The 16,020-nt window shown below is 41.1% G+C and overlaps 1 long non-coding RNA gene across 1 annotated transcript; it reads left to right on the top strand.

Annotated features, from left to right (window-relative positions):
- Nucleotides 1-2,377: 2,377 nt before the first annotated feature.
- LOC114448973 (uncharacterized) lies at nt 2,378-10,607 on the top strand. The gene is made up of 3 exons (XR_003671934.1): nt 2,378-2,531; nt 7,805-7,912; nt 9,542-10,607. It is a non-coding gene; the product is annotated as an uncharacterized LOC114448973 (long non-coding RNA).
- Nucleotides 10,608-16,020: the final 5,413 nt, after the last annotated feature.

The raw sequence follows: 16,020 nt of genomic DNA, 5'->3' as shown, positions 1-16,020 counted from the left end.
ATAACTGCCTCATTTCCACCTGTTGTCTGTTCCATTTGCTCAACAGCAGCTGAAACTGATCCACAATCAGTGTTGATCCTAACTGGACAGGCTGATTTCACAGAAGAGTGACTGACTTGAAGTTACATTGTGCTGTTTAAGTGTTCCCTTAATTTTTTTGAGCAGTGTATTTTATATTCTGTTTTGAATACAAAATAGACCATAAACCTTAAGCCAGTGTGACATGAAATACCTGCTTGTTTTGCTTGAAAAAAGAACATTATCTTTTGAAACGTATATTGCTGTCTTTCTGTGTAAATCCAACAGATAAACCCAATTAATTTCTTTGTAATAGTAGAATAAATGTATACATATGCAACCCGGCAATCTGAAGTGGTTCCCACCTCTGGACACATCCTCAGTAGTGTCATTGCTTAGCACCACCAGTAGGGGGCGGTATCACACCACCATTTAACGATGTGAGTACCGTATGTCTTCGTTCCAGCGGGGGTCTCCCTCTACTTTAACTTCCCCATCTCTGAAGCTGGGTCAAATATGACGCGTTCACTCTGTGTTTGCTTTCTTTTCCCATAAAGGAGTTCCTCCAGTTTGCTTACGTTGTCATGGAAACATAGACTTTCTGACAGTGTGGATGGGAAGTTCTTAAACTGCTCAAGACACATTAAAACAGCTGGCCATATAGGCTGCTCATGAGGTCCACTTGAGCTCCATTAGTGGATGTTCTGTGACTTCCAGGCTGTAATGGAAGTGTCCTTCTGATCAGCCTCTGAGTTGCTTGTCATCTGAAATGAGCTTTACATTTTAAGAAAAGGTGTCATCAGAAGCAGCAGGAACACGCTCCATCCTGTTTGTTGGTGTCAGTATACATTCCTAATATAAAGCTGGAGTGAATGTATGGTCTCCTTTAAAGCACACTGTGTGTCCCACCGGCTGAAAGTTATGTCACTCCACATGTGAAGCCTGGGTGAAAGGCGATACTGAGGAAAGCACAGTTCACAGTTCAGGCAAGCGGGGGTGCGTGGGCAGGCTGCACCACAACATTTAAAGGTTACCAGGTATATATGAGGAAAAATGATCAAACATTTAATCAATGTTGCACCAGTTTAAAGATACTTGTCAGATTATTTCAGAAATAATCCATTGTCATACCTCACCTGAAGGGAAAACGTTCACAGGACGCCATGCTGTCTGTCTAACACAGATTAAATTGACCCCAGCCAGCAGCATAGAGGGCGTTCCAGCCTGTCTTAACCAAGGCACTGTGATGTTCTTCTGTTTGCTTTAAATACAAAACCTTCATAGTATAGAAAATGCACACATGCATGAAGACTGATTATCAAAGTGAGCCAGACAGACTACTTCCTTAAGATTAAGATTAGGAAGATTAAGAAAAACCTTTATTAGTCCCACAATGGGGAAATTGCATTTTTGCAACAGCAGATACAGACAGCAAAGGATAAGTTAAGAAAAGATATATACATTATAAAATAGACTACCAATAAAATATAGAATAGAATCAAAAGCCAGTATACATAGTAACAGTTACTGCACACCTTGCCACCTTGTCTTTGAAGTAAGAGTTAACCAGAATGACCTTATTTTGCAGTAGTCCAACAAAACACCAAGAGGACAAGTTCATTTAAGCAGGTTTATTCATAGGCCATTCTGACCAGTGCCAGGTGAGGAGGACAACACTGTTTATGTGGTTACCATGACGCCTGTCAGTGGGTGGAGGGTATTAGGCAGCAAGTGGACATTTCGTCCTTAAAGTTCATGTTAGATATGGAAGGACCGAGCATCTTTACCAGAGAATAAACTGTGATGGGGTCAGAGCTTCTGTGGGGTTTTCTCTGGGCGTGGTGGACGGCGTTGACCGGGGAGCGAAGGCTCTGATCCGAGTGCTGAGTCTGATAGAAAGGTGTCAGTATAACAAAGCGTTGTTGCACATGGGGCCACAGATCTATGTCAGTCGTAGGTCATGACGTTATGGCCGATCAGTATCAATCGCAGAAGAACTGCTGTTATTTTTTACACGCCAACATTAAAAGATGTCTGTGAGTGAACTTACTCAGATGTATTTTTAGACCCTGTAAATTAACATGATATTGGTGAAACTGTCACTTTGAACAAATTATTGCTGATTAATGTGGAAATTTGTGTTTTTTTTTTATCTCAATTAGTTTTTCAGCCTAAGCACTTCATACACACACCGTGACGCTGTGTTTTGGTATTTTAAGGTATATTGTGTATAACGTATGAGGAAAAGAGACAAAATGTTCCCGCACGAGGTCCACACGAGCGAACGTAAAGCGGACGAGCCCACTTCTCGTGAAAACGCGGGGGTCTGTGTGCTTCACGTGCACACAGACATGTCTGTCCCTGCACGGCTCGCAGGGCCCCACCCCCCCCGACATATACATCACCTCCCTCCCTCCTATAAAGACTTTACAAAGTGAGCCTGCTCTATTGTCCACACACACATTCACGCTAATCGGCACCAAACCCACAACCGGACCCCGGACCGCCTGCAGGTAAGTCCATTTTATTTGTTACTTTTTTTAAAAATACATAAAACACACACACAGAAGTGAAAGAACAAGCGAGGAAACATCAGCTGTTCAGCGCATGTGTTAAATAAGAAACTGTGCATCGTCTTTGTCTCTTTCTTTCTGTTTGACATATGTGAAAGTTTACATTTTCACCACATGCTTGCAGACAGTGTGTGTTTAAAAAATCATCGAGATGTTTCTGATCAACTGGTGCAGTTAGTGGCTGATCTTTATGTTCGTGGGAACAAATGAAAACAGTTTGTACTGAGTGGCATGGACAGATCAGCGCGACATACTGAAAAATATATATATTAAAAAAAAAAACATGTAATTTAAAGGGCTTTTCAGCTCTAAAATAGTGTGGCCCTGTAAATGTAGTTAAAGTCAAATGGATTACGTGTCACTTTCTAATGTAGGTAATGTATGAATGAGTTTATGTTGGAATCTTAAGGCTGGATCTGCACTGGAAATGTGTCTTTGTTCAGTTTTTTTACTGAAAATATGTGTTTTTCGTTTGTTTTGTCACTTTGTCAGTGTTGAACCAGCTAAAACGTATCCTTACATCTAAAATTCCTCCAAATATTCCAACTGATTGACCTTTAAAAATGCTTTTAATTGTACTTCCAGCTGTCCGCTTTGCCTCAGCTCAGACACGTTGTGCGCATGTCTTCTGCACATTTTGTACCCTGAGTCTGAAAAACACCTTCTCCTCCATTTATCATTTCATAGAGTATCTTTTGAAAAGTTGATCTATAGTTTGAGCTAAACATGAAGAAGAAGATTCATTTAATTAATTAATTCATTAATTGATTGATTTATTTGGCTGGCTCTTAAACCTGCTGTTCTTGGCGCAGAAAGCCGTTACATGGCTTTCTTTCTTATCTTTTTCCTTTTCTCACATTTCGGGTCATTTGCATATCACTGGTAGAATTTACAGTCTAGACCTTTTGGTCACTCACCTCCCCAGGATGAGCTTGACGCCCATATAGGGCCAAACTGGAAGGCATGGTATGTCGTGCACTACACCTCCAGGAGGGTTTGCTTAAATTATTCTTGTTTTCCATATTCTACTTTCTGCTTGATCTAATGCCAATCAAGCCTGTAATGATTTAAAAGTGCCCCTTTAAAATGCTCACACTGTACCCAGGATTCTTGTTCTGCATTGTTTTTTTTAACTGATGTGATTTGTCAGGCCTCCCGATGGGGGGAGGGGACGGTCAATACAACTATAAATCAGCTGATGATGTTAAAGCCATGATATAGCCCTTTATTGATTAACAGTTGTTTGATTGCATCACAAATCGTGTAGGCCTACGTGTGGCACACTGGTGACACAGAGCAGCCTTGGCAACAAAGCTGACCTGTCCTGTTTGTGAATATGGAGGATGCTCAGACAGACAGTGGTGTGGAGGAGCTGCATGTAATCCTGTGCTGCTTGTTGCACACCTCAAGGTTTCTCAAGTCAATACTGCTGCTGCTGGGTCCTCCCTTCACATGGTTGTTATCTATGCTCGCTCACTATAGATCCCCCACTGGTTGGAAGCAAAAAAAAAAGTGACACAGAGAGGCGGGACTAAGATGGGAAGAAAGGAGATTTCATTGGCTGCTTGGAGTAAAAGTACACGGTGTACCCAGCAAATGTTTACAGCTCTGATGCCTACATGACACTAATGCTGATTGACACTATTAAGGTTTTGTTGTGAATAATCTCATTGGAAGAGATAAAATGCATTGATTCACATTACAACCTCTTTTTTTCTCTTAAAAAAAATCCAAAAATTTCAAAATTTCATTTTTTGAGCTCAATTTGCCATTAAAATATATATATATATGTTTGGATTATATCAACATCCACCATCTCAGCGTCTGTAATTAGGCCAGTTTGTAGCTGGCATTTGTGGAATGTGGTCACAAACGGGGATCAGCCTCTTGTCTTTTCATATCAGTCAGCAGACGTACATGTCCAGATAGACATGTAAATAGTAGTGGAGCACTCCTTTTCGAGTTTTGTCTCTCTGATGGGTCCCACAGCTGAGGGTGTGCGTGAGATCTTTGTTGGAATCCTTGTTTTCACTGAAATTGCAGTAATGATTGAACTATTTTATGGAAGTTATACATATTGTACATATTGTACAGTACTTTCCGGCAGTCAGCCATATAGTTTGGTACAAATGTTTAAAGAAAAAAGGCTGAGCTGTAATTTTAAAGAATGAGGACATGTCGTCCTGAATCGGCTGTGTGCTTATTAAGAGAACAGTATGGCACATTATAGGCAAGTCTAGTGCTTCCATGACAAGTTTACAGGAGAGGACGTGCAGTATGTGTAAGTTGTGTGTTCTCTCTACTGTGACCAAATTAGCTTGAGGTCAGAAGCTGACAGGGTTGGGGAGTAACAGATTACATGTACTGACGTTACGTAACTAAAATACAGGTACGTTGTTGAAAGCAGTGGATTACACTATGGTACTTTCATGTGCTTATTCACTCATAAGAATCATTGTCATTGTTACAACAAAGATCTTATTTACAGCAGATGTCTGATTTTCTCATGATCGCTTTTCTCATTGTCTGGTTATGTACATGTGTATGACGGTGAACAGTCTTCAGAGTGAGAGCTCTTACCGTCGATACAAAAATCTTTAAGTTTTTTGGGCCATGTCAGCAAACTGGACAGATAGTTGTGCTGCAGGTGACGGAGAAGACAGTGTAGGCAGGCTGATGGGGTTCAGAGTGAGGATGAGGATGAAGAGTGAAGGTGTTGCATTGTGTGCTTATAATGCTCAGTACATTACAAATTACATCTTAGCACATGTAATCTGTACTCTGTAACTGAATACTTTTTAAAAGCATCCTTCCCAACACTGAACACTGACATGTTACACATACTGTTCTCACTGTGTGCAGAACAATTATATAAAAGCTGCTAACTGAACTGAGGGTCAGGGCTCCTAAACGGGTTTAAAAATTCAGAGGTGAATTTAAAAACAACCTCCCTTAAGACAAAACTATAGTATTTCTTCCAGGGTCTTAGTTTGAATCGCTGGTTTTTTCTACTTTGGGCCTCTTTACAGACGCATGCACAAGTCTGCATATTTAAGGGATCCCTGGACAAAACTGGGTAGGAAATGAGGATCTAAGGCCAGACTCAGACAGCTGTGGGCACAATGGGCTCACTACTTTGTAGTCAACTTGGAAGATGCATTCCATACATGCACAAAGTATGAGTTACTTCCCTGCACACAATTTGAAAGATTGCCATAGACTGCAGGAACTCATTGCTGGGTAATCCCATCTTTAATAATACAGCATGTTTACTCCTATGTTTAACTGTGATTTGTGAGTGAAACAAATCTTTTCAGGGTTGCTCAGAAGCAACCTACCCCACAGCCGAAACCATTTCCTAGGAGTTTCTATAGAGAAGTTCCTGCAACTGGCATACACTGGTAGTTTCTGTGGTCAAAACAAAATGCGTTTAATTGGTACTAGGTGCTCACTGTTGGTGGAAATTGACTAAAAAGCTTTAGATAATCTTATTCCAGCAGAAATGCAGGGTCAGGCTTTGACACCCCAAGTCTTATTTACCTGCATAGTAAGTATAAAATCAATTGCTTATTAGCTGTGCAAGGAGTCGTTTAACCAGCTTAGACTTGGACTTAAATCTCTTAATCACACACCTTCAATAATAAGCTTATCTTTCCTTTGGTGGTATTGATCAGTCGCTAATTTGGAGCCAAATGTTTGGAATATTTGTTCAAGGTGTGATGTGTCATCTTCACTAGTAGAAATAGATCCATGTCAGTTGCATCACATCAAACCAACAGGTGGAAAAAAACAGGTTTGGGATGAGATTCAGTGACGTAAACATTAGTCTTTTATATGTTAAATGACATGGAACTGTATTATGTAATGCAGAGGATGGTGAAGCGATTTTAAAAACACAGCTCTAACACCATTGGCTCATTGTCTCATGGGCTGCCAGGTTGTTGATGAGGACTCCCGAGGTTTATGACACTGCTTTCTGCCCCAGATTAAGGTTAAATGGACACATTAGGGTGGTTATGTAAGTCAATACACTCTGGCATGCAAGCTGAGGATGTACCAACCTGTTGTGTTTTGTTTACCTTGTGTTTGACTTGAGTGGCAGTACTGTATAACAGTTGTTTTTATTTTTTTGGAAGGAGGCGGAGGAGGTGGTGTTTGGGAAAGGCGTCCCACTGAGAGTAATGCATTTGGACAGCGGTGTGTCTGTGTTGCAGAAGTGGGCGTGTGCTTATGGGGGCGAGCCTGAAGATCTGGTTGGGTGAGAGCGGGGCTGTATAAAAAGGCGGAGACGCACAGCACAGAAACTCTCAGTGGTTGAAGTTCATCCCGGTTTAGCATCTGTTGGGGTTTTTGTAGCGTGGCTGGGAGGGTAGACGGTCCCGTCGGCCGTTCGGACTGACGATTCTGCCTTTTTTTTCCCCATTGTTTGTAAGGTGAGAAGTTGACTTGAGTTTTGACACGTGGAGCAAATTTTAGAGGTTGGATTGCATTTGTTACAGTCAGACAAGCGGGTACCATCAGCTTTATCTTCTTCACAATCATCATCCTTACCTTTCCTGCATTTTTCATTGCAATTGCATGACAACTAAAAGTGAATGCACATTGTTTTGAAAGTGCAATCCATTGCATCACCTAGTTCTGTCTCAGCTCGCTTTAAATTCTCATTATTTGCACTCATGAATCAGTTAGGTTTCACATTTTTAAGATAAATCTTAGTTTCTTTCTGTCAAGTATGTTTTCGCTGTCAGATCTTTCCACCATATTCTCGTCTTTGATGTTCCTCATCGACCATTTGTGTGCAGCATTGTGATTGTTCGGGTGTGTATGAATGAAATGGCCCTTTTCTTTGGCGTGTTGGTTTATGACGCAGCATGAATAGAGGCTCTGTTGCTTCTGATCCTGATCTGGTTCAAACATGATAATTTAATAACTGGAGGGTTCGAGGAGGGCGGTTAGGGGCATTCCCAATAGAAGGCATGACTGCCAAGGACAAGTCTAAAATGCTTCCAGATGTGAAGTATTGGGTTATATGTAGGGTTTCTGTGTATGGCGATCTGTTCACAAAGCATTGTTTTGTGCCATGGCTTCAGGCCAGGGATGTTCCTTCCTTATTTGCCAGGATCAGATGGTACTGCTTTATATAGGAGAGTGTTCCCTTTTTTTCTTTTAAAGAAGCATTTTTATACTTATACTTCACATTCTTTTTCTCATAGGTCTCCAGAACCCAGCCCAGCTCTTCCCTCGTCCCACCTCACACCACATCAGCAGACATGATCATCAGACTGGGCAGACTGACACCTGGATACTTCCGCCTCCTCCAGGTACGCTCAAAACGTTTCAAATAACTGCCTCTGATGCCAAATAAATGCATCTCTATCCACCAAAACTAGAGTAACTTGAAGCTTCACAGGTCCCACTTTTACTTTTTCCAAACTACTTTTTAACAACATTCCCAGTGGTCACTGTGTGACCCACAATCTGCTTTCACCACCGGCTTAATTAGGGGTGACACTAATCTGTGATATCATTTCCTCCTCGGCTTCTTTTGTTCTCCCCCTTGCCGTCACTGTAATCCACTCACCAGCACTGACTGTCCATATGTCTCATCCTTTGTGTAAAAGTTTTTGTACGCCATTTACACTAATGCGGAAACAAAGGGTGTCTGCTCGTATAGCTTTACAGCCACTCAAAAGCCTATCAGACCGGAGAGAAGTGACTGGCTGGCTCTTACAGGAGATTTGACTGGGCGTTAATGCCAAGTAATTGTAGTGCATTCTTCATGATTGCGGGCTGGAATGCACGAAAGGCACAACTGTATGGTCAGAAATGGTAAAATGCTGCTACATGTCACAGCCACCACCCCACCCCCACTCAGGGAAAATCCAAAATCCTGTCTCAAAAGGAGCCACTATAAAAGGATCATGCTATACGCATACCCCAAACACCTGTCAGGCCATAGTCAATGCAGAAAAGTGACCATGACACTAAACTTATTTATGTAAGGTACAGCTAATCGGGGTATAATTTTTAGGGTGCAGAATTTTGCATGCTAATTTGCATGTTGCAAAAGTTGATATAATCCTCACATTGTGCAAACAAATTAACTAAGTCTCAACAGTTCTGTTTTATTTAAACGTGACTGTATATTCATTACTACGGTAACTACAAAGCCCTTCAAAAAATAACCTCTGTGCTCGTGCAAAGCTACATTTGGCTCTGTAAACACAAATGCTAACTCTCTAGCTCCAAATTAGCAGTTTGCAACAAATGTAGGTCACTCAACCGCTATTGGAATCTTATCTACCATCATGTATGCTGTTGTGGGCAGCTGTCCCAGATGCCTGAGCTTCTAAAATGCTGATATTCTGATCTCAGCGCTTCAGTCCCTTCAGAGACCACAGAGGGCAGGGAGGAGCTGTACATTTAGAAGCTACCTACCCATAGGAACCCTCTACTCTCTCTCTCTCTCTCTCTCTCTCTCTCTCTCTCTCTCTCTCTCTCTCTCTCTCTCTCTCTATATCTATATCTATATCTATATATATATATATATATATATATATATATATATATATATATATATATATATATATATATATATATATATATATATATATATATATATATATATATATTATATATATGCAGACGGGCGGTTTGAGTCTCGGTTTGCTCAGGACATTGTGTTCCCCTTTCACTAAAAACTCTTCCCCTCCTGAATGTTTAATCACTGTTCTTGCCAAAAGTTTGGTCACATGGCTGTGAGAGCTGTGGAACTAAAAGTTGCAGATGTTTTTCGTGTCTCTGTGGAGGGTGAATGTTTACTTTTTTGCAAGTGTGGCCAATCAGGCTGGACCATCCTTGTTGACGGACAAACACATTTTCAATGGCTCATTGTTTCCAGCATTGCTGACCTCTGACCTTTGCCTTGATTTTTTTTTTTGTCACTCCAGAGGCAAGTTGCCGGCGAGGTGCAGACGCAGCCACAGGACCGTGCCGTCAACCAGATAGCCATGATGCTGGCCATCATGGGCCTGAGTTTGTCCTACTACAGTGCCAAACAGATGACGGAGAAAGTCCACGCCCATCCTGCACCCTGAAGAGACTTGACCCGCTCCGGCCGAGGAGACGATGGACGAACCAATGAGAAGCGAAGGAGCAGAGGAAGCAGAAGTGGAGACAAAGCAGTGTCTTTCAGAACAGAACCGCACTTTTCTCACCTCACAGTCACACTCAGACACTGAATTTCTGGGATCCCTCACTCACCAACCGTAGAGCCTTCAGGGCTTGTTACGTGTTTTCTATACCTTCTGTTGTCAGGACCTTCAGGGACTCATGGGGGGGATGGCTCACTTTTGTAGACAGGTTTGGGGGGGGTGGGCGATCAAAACCCTGCTGACTGCCAACTGGGCCTGGACATTAGTTGTTACAATGGTACATGCTTGCACGATGCCGTCGATGCTGTTCTAAGCTATATATATAAAAAAAAAGAGGAAACCCTGATGTAACTGTGAAAAAAGCTTGTCCAAATAGGGTTTTATAATGTGAACAGCAATGCCTTTTTAAGGGAAGGCTGAACGCAATTGAGATGTACCATGTAAGGAAGTGATGGCAGGCCCAGAACATGTTAGATGGGGGATAAAGTTATTTTGTTTTCCTTTCAAGAGAGCCTTCTGATCAGATCGGGAGCTGTATTCAAACAATACTTGTGAATCTGTCAGGTGTATACAATTCAGTGAGTATTTGCACAGATGTTTTTAAAAACTACAGTGGATCTGCAAAGGGACGTTGAACTACTACTCACTACCTTTTTTTTTCTTGTGGTTTCATTGTTTTATGAAGTCCTGCATGTGTGACAAACCCGTCAAAAACCTGTTTTCTGCAGTATCTACTGAAATGCATGTGTGTGTGCAGACCTTTAATCAAAGCTAAAGTCACCAGTCTCTTGTTTTTATTGATGAACGAATGTATTACTTTGTTATTTTGTAATGATTTAATAAAGCTGTGAATATTTTGAAAGAGCGTGGATGATTGGTAACTCTAACTCTGCGCTAATAATAAGTCTCGAGTTGGGTTTAAACAGTCCTGATGGGTTGGCACTGGGGAAGTGAAGTGCTGCAGCATTTCCTGCTTTAAAAAGAGTCTGTGGTGTCATCGGCGTACAACAGGATGTGGTCAGCATGTTGCACGCGCCGCGTCTCGCGAGTTGGTGCCTGTTTTTCTTTTCTGCCTGCCTGTGTGCCACCTGCACATGCAAGCCCTAAGTTTTGGTGAATTTGCAAAAAAACAATTCCGGTTGTGTAAGGATGTGTTTGATGGCAGGAAGCATGTTGGGAAAGCTTTTATACTGAGTATTGGATTATGTATGTTTGTGGAAAAACAGATGGGAGGTTTATGACTAGTTAAGTACTCTTCTTCAAATTCAGATTGGTAGTTTGGTTCTCCTGTTTGAGGCAGATTGCCTTTCTTTCCAGGGCATTGAGGTTTTAGAAAGTGCGCATGCCTGTTCACAGGCTGATGTGATGCCCTGTGACAGGCTTAGACCTCGTTGGGCGCCACGTGCCCCTCTGCCCACGCCGCTAGCTCCGCCCCCCTCGCACATCAACTGCGTTTCAGTGATGCTATCGCCAGGACACGATTCTTAACGAATGGCGCCCATTGGCTTAACCGGTGGTGCGTCATCATATTCTGAGCCACAGAGACAAAAGGATAGGGATAAGGTCATTGGTTGGGAATGTGGATGGCAGGATCATTATGTGGGGACGAAGGCGGAGGGCTGCATTGTTTTTAACATCTAACACATTTAAACAAATACAGCTATAGATCACAGCCAAGAAGTGCCCTTAACGCTCAGTGATGCTATGAGATGGTTTTGTAGATGAGGACAAAGGAAGCATTTTTTTTACTAAAGTTATTATTTAGGAATGATCGGAATTCAAAGCTGCAGGTGCTGCAAAATACTCCAACAGGGCTGTGAGGCTCATTCTCACACGAATCTCTATCACACTCTCTCAGAGGAGCAGTTCTGCTCAACATGTATGCATGTGTGTGAAATAAAAGCTGTTGCTCCTCTTTGTGTATAATCTGACATTCTAAATGTATTGTATAGTAAAGAGGCCAATGTTGCTGCATCTGGCTGATGAGGAATATATATTCTATATTCTATATATAAGTACTGTATGTGAGTTTGAATCTCATTCCCTCCAACATGTAAGAAGATTGTATCTTATATTGCTGCTCTTTTATTTAAAATAAATGCTGTTAAAAGAGTGTAATTATGCGTGCTTTCTTGAACTACACTGATCGATCATGCTGCTCACTTTAGCTTGCTTCGCTTGTCTGTGAACAGATAAGTAGACCCAGGCTGGTGTACGTAGGATTGTAGAAGTTACATGTATCATTCCTTTAACTTAAAATCAAATTTTAAAGTTCAATATAATTTGAAATCAATCTAGTAAAATCCAGCTCTTCTATTATTTATAATACTGAAGCTATCAGCTGGCATTAGCAACCATCGTCTTATTCCAATGGTGATAAAACAGATTCATTTGTCCCCTTTTGCAACATACCCAGCATGCACGTGGACTTGTATGGCTATGATTTGATAAGAACAAGGGCCCAAAAGGCTCCCTAAGGCCCCCTAAAGCAACACAAATTCTTTAACCCCACCCTTCATACATATGCGAATGTGACACATAACACTTTACATAAGCATGAGCTGTCTCAAAAACACAGTGAAAACAGGGGTCACATGTAAAACATGAGACTTCCCCAACTTTTTTTATTTACAGCAAATATGATGTAGCCCCAAGTATGGAGTTTAACAACTATGGGTGCTGCTCAGTCTATTTACTTTACTTTACTAATTAATAAAGAAAGCAGTCCAAACTTCTGTCCATATAGAGGCAGCTTGATGATAAACGCTCCACCAAACCTGCTTGTAGCTGTAGAGTCATACTGCTCTGGCAGTAATAACTGTAATAGAGGCTCTGCTCCAATGTGTGACTGGTTGGAGGTCTGTCACTTGTGTCAGCCACAACACAACTTAATGCCACAACTCCCAACATGAATAAAGAAGACACAGTGATGGAGTCTCCGTCTCTTTGCTTATGTAGATGCAGGGAGTGGTGTAGAACCACAGAACAGTTAATAGTTTAACTTAAACTAATTCCTTGGAGTAATGATAATCACAACTACAGTCAGATGGCCTCCAGGCTCTGTGGATTGAAAATAATTCTCCCTTTTGCACAAAGCTTTAGTATTTATGAAAGAACAAACATCAGTAACAAACTGTTCCCAGGCTGTGGTGGACATACAACCTCACATTCACCATAGTATAGCCTTCAGCACATACAGCGGGGCTTAATTATAATAATAATAATAATAATAATAACTACTAATTACTAAATTATCCATCTACCCTCTAATATGTATCACTATAGATATTACTGAGTACACACAAGTACACACTGCATGAAGAGGAACAATGTAACTGAGGCATCTGTCTCATTGAACCGCAACACAAACACTGCTTTACTTGTGGCTCAGCAACGCACTCTACTGAGAAACCTCCACCTCCTCTAGGTCTCTGCCTCTGTCTGGGGCAGGTATGTACTCATTAAGCTGAGTAACGATGCTGCTCATACAAAACGTATCAGAGTAAAAAGACTCAACTATTAAAAAACATGTAGTTAAATAAATGTAGTAAAAAAAAATACTCCAACAGATCCAGCTTTAATACTTAAGTACAGCAGTGAAGTAGTCCTACTTCGCTGCATCAACCTTAAGTAAAAGTACAAGTGCTACATCAAGTATTCTGCTTACCATAAGTAAAAGACTACTTACTTTTAGATTTACTTAAGTACTGTGTATTTTAACTCATTAAACTTACAGAGAACAAAGTATTGTATGTTAGCAGAAAGTAACTAACTACTTAGCTAACTGAGCCAGTGCACCGGCATCATGATTGAGGTGCGACTGTTGTGGATCTTCATGTTTATTCTGTTCCCTCATTTGTTATGATTTTCTGTTATTAGTCTTCCTCCTCTTCTGATCCCTCTTTCCTCCCTCTTGTCCTCAGTGTTGCTGTGTCCCCCTTGTCTTATTCTGTAGTCCTGTCTTCCCTGTATGTCTCCCTACCAGTTTTTACTTCCTCCCAGTTCCCTCCTCCTGATCACCAGCTCCTTCCTAATTGTGTTCACCTGTGCTGTCTCTCCTCTATTTAAGCCCTGTGCTTCCCCTTTGTCTTTGTCAGTTCTTCCCATGTGAACCCCGTGTGAATCCCCGCTTGTCTCTCCTTGTGATTACCTGCCCTCCACCGTCTCATCGTCCTCCTTTTTCCTCCATGTTTTCCTCCATGTTTTCCTGTCCTCCTCAGGTTTGGTTTGTGTTTTGATCTTTTCTTTAGTTTTTTTGATTTTTTGCATTTTACTGGCACAGTTTTTCAGTAGCCCTCCTTTTGTTCTTCCGCTCCTCTGGTCATTGTGTTGTAGTTTAGCTTTGAATAAAGCTCCCTTTTGTTGAACTTGTTTTTGTCTGCGCCTGTTAAAAATCTACACCTCACACAACAGTGACACCTTCCTCTCCATTCAGAGTCTGAACCCCCATCAGTCCAGTAGTACAGTCGAGCACAGTTGTATAAATACAACTGTATTCAAAAAATGTAACAAGTAACTACAAACATTGTAGAAATATAATGAGGTAGAAAGTACAGATAATAATTGCAAAATGTAATGGAGAAAAGTAAGTACAATAACAAAGTAAAAATACTAAAAATTAGGCTAAACCTAGCATGCTTCCTCATTGGTAGCCTGGCTAGACTTATTACTTTATCAGCTAACCTGAACAATGATGTTTAATGTGATCTAATAGTACAAAGCAAATCTGTGTAGTGACTGCTTTCATAGCTGAGTAGATCTTATAGCCAGCTAGCTATAACCTGGGTTGTTCCTGGCATAAGACTCGCTTCAAATTAATGATGGCGGGAGTACAGTCACAAAGACAGTGCCAAGATACATTAGTTTCAGCCGCTGCAGCAGTTTTTAGTGTCCTTAACAAGGGAGCCAACTTTTAAAGTTGATGCACGTGGCACATAAAAAACAACATAGTGCACTCTCTAAAATATCTTTCACCATTTGTCACACCCAATGAAAAAAAAAACCTAAAAAACATCAGGGTGCTGTTTATGTGACTGATCACATCAGGTCACGTTTCAGCATCCCTGGCACAGTCGGACTGAGGAAGGCGGCAGCACGCACGTGCTCTGCTGGAGCATGTGCTGGATGAGGGTTCACTCAGAGGTGGCCTCTGCCCGTGGAGCTACTGTTGTGACTGGCGTCCAACGTGCAGACTGCAGAGAACACAGCGTCTCACACAGCCCAGACAGTCCCGCCCTGCGGCGCATTCAGCAGCATCCGGGTTTATCTGCCGCCACATCCAAGACTACAACCTTTAAATAAAGGGACATTAAGATATTTACTATTATTACCAGTTATCAGGAATTTTAGCCTTATTTTCTTTATTTAGTTATTTATTTTTGGTCAATTAAACATAGTGCTGCTTTACAGATTGGAAAACTTTCATTTATCGGTTTTCAGTAAGAGTGAGTCTGTGTGTATCTCAGCCCTTTAACCTACCAGGTCAGTGATGTGGGACGCCATGTTCTGTGTCCTAAATGTTTTTCTCCCTATCTCCCTATGGTTTACTTTTCATTAGGATTTGCTGTAAAGCAGCTTATCGCTGGATTCAAGGGCTGTTTGTTTCTCTATTTATGGGCTCAAAGTTTTTTTTCCCACATGGTTTATGGCTTTTATCTGATTTTTAACCTTAAGAACAATTAGAAAATTTTAAGAAAATAAAACAATGTTATTATTATTATTATTACTGCTCATTACTGCTCTGATTATTTATTGTCAGAAACATTTTAGGGCGACATATGAACTAATATTGCAAATGTATGTATTATGTTCAAGTACCATGTTTAAACTGATGGTCCTTATATTATTTGTGGCAAAACATGACCAGAAAAAAAATGAAATAAACACAATAAGAAGCATGTTTAGCTTAGCTGCTAGCATGGCTTTGATTGGCTGCACAGAACATCAATCATTCTTATTTGAAATCATTTCTATTCATGTTGCATGGCCTCAAATTAGAACCCGACTCTGAAGGGACTGAATCAGGTTCGACAACAGGATTTGTGTGTCCACACAGAACTGAAAAATATCAGGTTTGAGGCACCTCAGTCTGGTTGTCTGAAAGTAGTCAAAATATGCATATTGCTAGAGGGTAATCTGATTACTGTGATTCCGTCAGCTTTACTGACTAAGCAAACAAGACACTAGAGCAGACACTGAATGAGATCTCAAGGTGGGAGCATGTTCCACTACAACTGTTAATTTAAAAACACAGTCTGGTGGCTGCTCTTATGCAG

Source organism: Parambassis ranga, chromosome 16, assembly GCF_900634625.1.
Source record: "Parambassis ranga chromosome 16, fParRan2.1, whole genome shotgun sequence".
Taxonomy (NCBI): domain Eukaryota; kingdom Metazoa; phylum Chordata; class Actinopteri; family Ambassidae; genus Parambassis; species Parambassis ranga.
This window is presented reverse-complemented; position numbering and strand designations above follow the sequence as displayed.